This window comes from Callorhinus ursinus, unplaced genomic scaffold (assembly GCF_003265705.2).
Source record: "Callorhinus ursinus isolate GAN/ISIS: 27379988/994484 unplaced genomic scaffold, GSC_fseal_2.0 scaffold33, whole genome shotgun sequence".
Lineage (NCBI taxonomy): Eukaryota > Metazoa > Chordata > Mammalia > Carnivora > Otariidae > Callorhinus > Callorhinus ursinus.
The window spans coordinates 16,746,423-16,752,916 of record NW_027397095.1 but is presented as its reverse complement, the minus strand read 5'-3'; positions in this window follow the sequence as shown (position 1 = coordinate 16,752,916).

The following is a 6,494-nucleotide window of genomic DNA, read 5'->3' as shown; positions in this document are numbered from 1 at the left end:
GGGAGCTGGAAGGTAGTGGGTAGAGACAGGGGCTTGTGTTCCCAGGAGCCTGCAGGGAACTCTGTCATGCGAGTGCCAGCCGGCCATGGGAGGTGTGTGGAACCAGGGTGAGGTCGAAGCCCGGGTTCCCAGGAATCTACAGGGAGCTTTCCGTAGAAGCTGTCTGGGGCCGTGTTAGGTTCTCGGGGCCACAGGAGTAGGCAGACACCAGGGGGAACTTGCTGGGGGCCTCGTATCAAACGAACTGCCTGTAGCCTCTGGCGCCTGCAAGCACCCGAGTGAGGGGGGGGGCCTGAATTCCTGGGATCCTGCAGGGATCCTTGCTGTGCGAGTCACCTGGGGCCTTGGGAGGTACCAGGGGCCACTAGAGTAGGTAGGCCCAGGGTGAGCCCAGAGCTGGGTTCACCAGAAACCTGGTTCCAAGGACATCATATGGGGTTGCAGGAGCCACCTGGGGCTGTTGGAGTCCGCCGGTGCCAGGGTAAGGAGAGGCCTATGTTCCCAGGAGCCTGCAGGGAGCTCTACAGGGGAAGCTGCCTGGAGCCATGGGAGGTGCTTGGGGCTGCTGGAGTGGGCAGGAGCCAGGGTGAGCGGGTTTCTTGATTCATGTGAGCCTGCTGGGAACCTGGTGTCGTGGGAGCTGTCTGGGGCCGCTGGGGCCAGCAGGTGCCTGAGTAAAACTTCCTATCCTGCCATTTTGCTGATGTCACTCCTCCACAGCATTGTTTCTAACAGTGAAATATGCAAATCATGCAGCTAAGACGTGGCAGAGTCAGGATTTAAACTGAGATAGTTTGCCTGATGGAATGTGCTCTTTTCATTCAATGTTCACATCTCTGTCCTGCAGGTTCGAACTCACCTTGGAAGCTTTCATGAGCAGATGGAGGAAAGGATCCAGGGCATTCCAGAAGCAGAGAGGGAGGCTAGGGGGTCTGTGAAGGCCGGTTTTGAATGCTGCATACCCCTCAACGACTTCTAATCTCAATTCTACTCCCACCCAATTCTAATAAAGCAACTTTGTCAATGACTTCCTTAATTTCAAATTCAACAGGCTAATCTAGTTATCAGTGTCTTTGCAGCATTTTGCATCACTAATCCCCTCCCTTGGCTTCCCTATCATCACACTCTTCCAGTTATTGCTCTTTATTTGATGTTATCTATTTTTTGTGAGCTCCGAAGTGGGCATTCCTGAGGGCTTAGTCTTTGTTCCTTTCCTTTTCTTTCCATCTACTTTCACAATTAGCCAACGTCACTGACTTGAGTGATTCTAACATCCGTGTCTCTATCCTAGATCTCTCTCTTAAACTTTAGCTCCAGGTCTTCCATTATCTAGCAGACAGTCCTACCTAGATATACCACAGACACCACAAATGCAAACAAGTAAAAACAAGACAAAACAAACCTGTTCTTCTTTCCTTCTTTTATCTGAAAGGAGTCTTTCCTTCCATTGACTTCCGTCTTTTGATCCATAATCATCCTTAAATCTTCTCTCTCTCTTTCATTGCCTCTCCCATATAGCCAAAATACCTCTGGTCTTTAAAATGTTAGTGCCTTCCATTAGAATGCAAGTCTGGGGAGGGCAGGGCATATCTGTCTTTTTCTCTACTTTATTTCTAGAGACTGCCAGATTAATGCTCAATAAATATATGTTGATTGAGTAAATGAATGTATTCATCCATCTCACCTATTCATCCATTCTCTCTGTATTTATTTATTTTTAAAGATTAATTTATTTATTTTAGAGAGAGAGCACGCTCACATGAGTGGGGGGAGGGGCAGAGGGAGAGAGAGAATCTCAAGCAGGTTCCCCGCTGAGTGTAGAGCCTGATGTGGCACTCGATCCCATGACCCTGAGACCATGATCTGAGCCGAAGTCAAGACCCAGAGGCTTAACCAACTGAGCCACCCAGGCACCCCTACCCATCTCTCTTTGGACAGATGAATAACCACTAACTGAATGGCTGAGGACATGCATCTGCCCCCTCTTTCATTCGCAAAGCCACCACATTGGCTCTGCCTCACATTGCTTGTTGTCTGGATCATTGGGCCAGACTTCTGCGTCACCTCTCCACCTCCAGGTCTACTCTCCAGAGGACAAAGATGTGAGATGAGTGTTCTTTTTTTTTAAATGTAATTTTATTTTATTATGTTATGTTAGTCACCATACAGTACATCATTAATTTTTGATGTAGTGTTCCATGATTCATTGTTTTCATATAACACCCAGTGCTCCATGCAGTACGTGCCCTCCTTAATACCCATCACTGGGCTAACCCATCAGTTTGTTTCTCAGAGTCCATAGTCTCTCATGGTTAGTCTCCCCCTCTGATTTCCCCCCTACATTTTCCCCTTCCTTCTCCTAATGTCCTCTATGCTATTCTTTACATTCCACATATAAGTGAAACCATATGATAATTGTCTTTCTCTGCTTGACTTATTTCACTTAGCATAATCTCCTCCAGTCCCATCCATGTGGATGTAAAAGTTGGGTATTCATCCTTTCTGATGGCTAATATTCCATCGTATATATGGACCACATCTTCCTTATTCATTCATCTGTTGAAGGGCATCTCAGCTCTTTCCACAGTTTGGCTATTGCGGACATTGCTGCTATCAACATTAGGGTGCATATGGCCCTTCTTTTCACTACATCTATGTCTTTGGGGTCAATACCCAGGAGTGCAATTGCTGGGTCATAGGGTAGCTCTATTTTTAATTTTTTGAGGAACCTCCACACTGTTTTCCAAAGTGGCTGTACCAACTTGCTTTCCCACAAACAGTGTTAAGAGGGTTTCCCTTTCTCCACAACCTCTCCAACATTTGTTGTTTCTTGCCTTGTCAATTTTTGCCGTTCTAACTGGTGTAAGGTGGTATCTCAATGTGGTTTTGATTTGAGTTTTCCTGATGGCTAATGATGATGAACATTTTTTTCATGTGTCTGTTAGCCATCTGTATGTCTTTGAGAAGTGTCTGTTCATGTCTTCTGCCCATTTTTTGATGTGATTATTTGTTTTTTGGGTGTTGAGTTTGAGAAGTTCTTTATAAATCTTGGAAATCAGTCCTTTGTCTGTAGTGTCATTTGCAAATATCTTCTCCCATTCTGTGGGTTGCCTCTTTATTTTGTTGACTGTTTCCTTTGCTGTGCAGAAGCTTTTTATCTTGATGAAGTCCCAAAAGTTCATTTTTGCTTTTGCTTCACTAGCCTTTGGAGATGTATCTTGAAGGAAGTTGCTGTGGCCGATGTTGAAGAGGTTACTGCCTATGTTCTCCTCTAGGATTTTGTTAGATTCCTGTCTCACATTGAGGTCTTTCATCCATTTTGAGTTTATTTTTGGGTATGGTGTTAGAGAATGGTTGAGTTTCATTCTTCTGTATATAGCTGTCCAATTTTCCCAGCACCATTTATTGAAGAGACTGTCTTTTTTCCATTGCATATTTTTTTCCTGCTTTGTCGAAGATTATTTGACCACAGAGTTGAAGGTCTATATCTGGGATCTCTATCCTGTTCCATTGGTCTATATGTCTGTTTTTGTGCCAGTACCATGCTGTCTTGGTGATCACTGCTTTGTAATATAGCTTGAAATCCGGCAACGTGATGCCCCCAGATTTGTTTTTCTTTTTCTCTTCTAATGTGTGGCTTAGGCATCGTTTGTTGCTTTTTCTCTAGTTCTTTAAGGTGTAAAGTTAGTTGGTGAATTCGGGATTTTTCTATTTTTTTGAGTGAGGCTTCGGTGGCTATGTATTTCCCCCTTAGGACTGCCTTTGCAATATCCCATAGGTTTTGGACCAATGTGTTTTCATTCTCAGTGGTTTCCATGAAATGTTTAAGTTCTTTGATTTCCTGGTTGACCCAAACATTCTTGAGCAGAGTGGTCTTTAGCTTCCAAGCGTTTGAATTTCTGCCAAATTTTTTCTTGTGCCTGAGTTCCAGTTTTAAAGCATTATGGTCTGAGAATATGCAGGGAATAATTTCAATCTTTTGGTATCGGTTGAGACCTGATTTGTGACCCCATATGTGGTCTATTCTGGAGAAAGTTCTGTGTGCGCTCGAGAAGAATGAGTATTCTGTTGTTTTAGGGTGGAATGTTCTGTATATATCTGAGGTCCATCTGGTCCAGTGTGTCATTCAAAGCTCTTGTTTCTTTGTTGATTTTCTGCTTAGATGATCTGTCTATTGCTGAGAGTGGAGTATTGAGGTCTCTTACAATTAATGTACTATTATCAGCATGACTCTTTATTTTGGTTAACACTTGGCTTATGTAGCTGGCTGCTTCCATGTTGGGGGCATAGATATTTACAAGTGTTAGATCTTCTTGTTGGAAATACACTTTAAGAATGATATAGTGTCCTTCTGTGTCTCTAACTCAGTCTTTAGCTTAAAATCTAATTTGTCTGATATAAGAATTGCTACCCCAGCTTTCTTTTGAGGGCCGTTGGCATGGAAGATGGATCTCCATCCCTTCACTTTCAGTCTGGATGCATCTTTAGGTTCAAAATGAGTCTCTTGGAGATAGCATATGGATGGGTCCTGTCTTTTTATCCAATCTGCAACCCTGTGCTGTTTTATGGGAGCATTTAGGCCATTCACATTGAGAGTGATTATTGAAAGATATGAATTTATTGTCATCATGTTGCCTGTGAAGACCTTGTTTTTATAGATTGTCCCTGTAAATTTCTGTTGTAAATCACTCTTGGGGTCTTTTTCCTTTTATAGAACCCCCCTTAATAATTCTTGCAGGGCCAGTTTAGTGGTCACATTCTTTCAGTTTCTGCCAGTCTTGGAAACTCTGCATCTCTCCATCCATTCTAAATGACAGCCTTGCTGGATAAAGTATTCTTGGCTGCATGTTCTTCTCATTTAGTACCCTGAATATGTCTTGCCAGCCCTTTCTGGCTTGCCAGGTCTCTGTGGATAGGTCTGACATTATTCTGATGTTCCTCCCTCTGTACGTAAGGAATCTCTTCCCCCAACTGCCCTTAAGATGGTTTCCTTGGTTCTAAGATTTGCGAGTTTTACTATTACATGTCGGGGTGTTGGCCCATTTTCCTTGTTCTCGGGAGGGGTCCTCTCTGCCTCTAGGACACGAATGTTTGTTTCATTCCCCAGATTATGGAAGTTCTCAGCTACGATTTGCTCAAATATATCTTCTAGTCCTCTCTCTCTCTCTCCACCCCCTCAGGGATCCCAATAATTCTGACATTGAAACGTTTCATGGTGTCACTTATTTCTCTGATTCTGTTTTCATGGATTTTGAGTTGTTTTTCCCTGGCCTCCTCTTTATCCTTCTCTTCTATCAGTTGGTCTTCTAGATCACTAATTCGTTCTTCTGCCTCGGTTACCCTAGCTGTTAGATTATCTAGATTAGATTGGATCTCATTGATAGCATTTTTAAGTTCTGCCAGTTCAGCTTTCATTTCTGCCCTTAGAGACTCTATGTTGCCATTAATCAATTTCTCCATTCTAGCTATTGTCTTCACAATTGCTACCCTGAATTCCATCTCCAATATCTTGGTTGTATCTGTATCCATTTGTAAATCTGTGGCATAATTCATAATCTCTCAGTCTTTCCTATTTTGGGGGTTCCTCCTTCTAGTCATTCTGTTGAGGGGTGGTTGAGGGAATGTACAGAGCCAAAATTATTGACCACAACCCAAGCAAGACGCCCCTGTTTTATAGGGACCTTAGGGTTGTTGGCCTCTTTATCTTGCAGCCTGTCTTCTGGGGGAGGGGTCTGCCGCGCTGTTACTCAGCCAACCCTGTTTGGGCAGAGTTGCCCTGCCCCTTGTGAAGGGGGAATGGGCTCAGTCAAAACCAGTTTTTTGGGGCTTTTGTTCTCCGGTGGCTTTCCCTGGCGGCTTTCCACGTCTCTTTCGAGAGTCAGAGCAGAAGAGGTCATTTCCAACCCACTGCCTCAGAACAGAGAGATAGCAGTCTGTTTTTCAGTGAGTTCTCCAGGCCACACTATCTCTGCTTCTGTGTGTACTGCTATAAATTGCAGCATTCTGGGTTGTGTGCCCCTCAGCCGAGCTCCCAGTCCTCGCCTCCAGGTGGGGGCACAGGGGCACGTCTCTGCCTTTTGTGCTTCTAAAACCGCCAGCCGCCCCCAGTTTGCACACATAGCCCTGCTGCTCCAGGTTTCAGTCTGGGGGGCTGACCTAAAGTCCCTTCCCTGCTGCTACCAGTCTGCGAGTGTGTGCCCAGTCCCCAGCGTGGCTCCCCGCTTCATACCTCAAAACCAACCACCTGTGATAGTCTGTAGAGTTCCAGATCTATCTTCTTACACCTCAGGCTGATTTTGTGGGTGTTCAGAGTGGTCTGTTAGATATCCAGCTCAATTCCAGGGACCAGCTGGAATAGGGTCCTCTACTCTTCCACCATCTTTTCCTCTCGAGTGGAGCTCATATGAATCTTTTAAATGAAGTCCTTAGAGAAGTTTCTTCGATTGACCCTATTGGAAATATCTCAGAGATCTGGCATATCTCCAAGTGGTTTC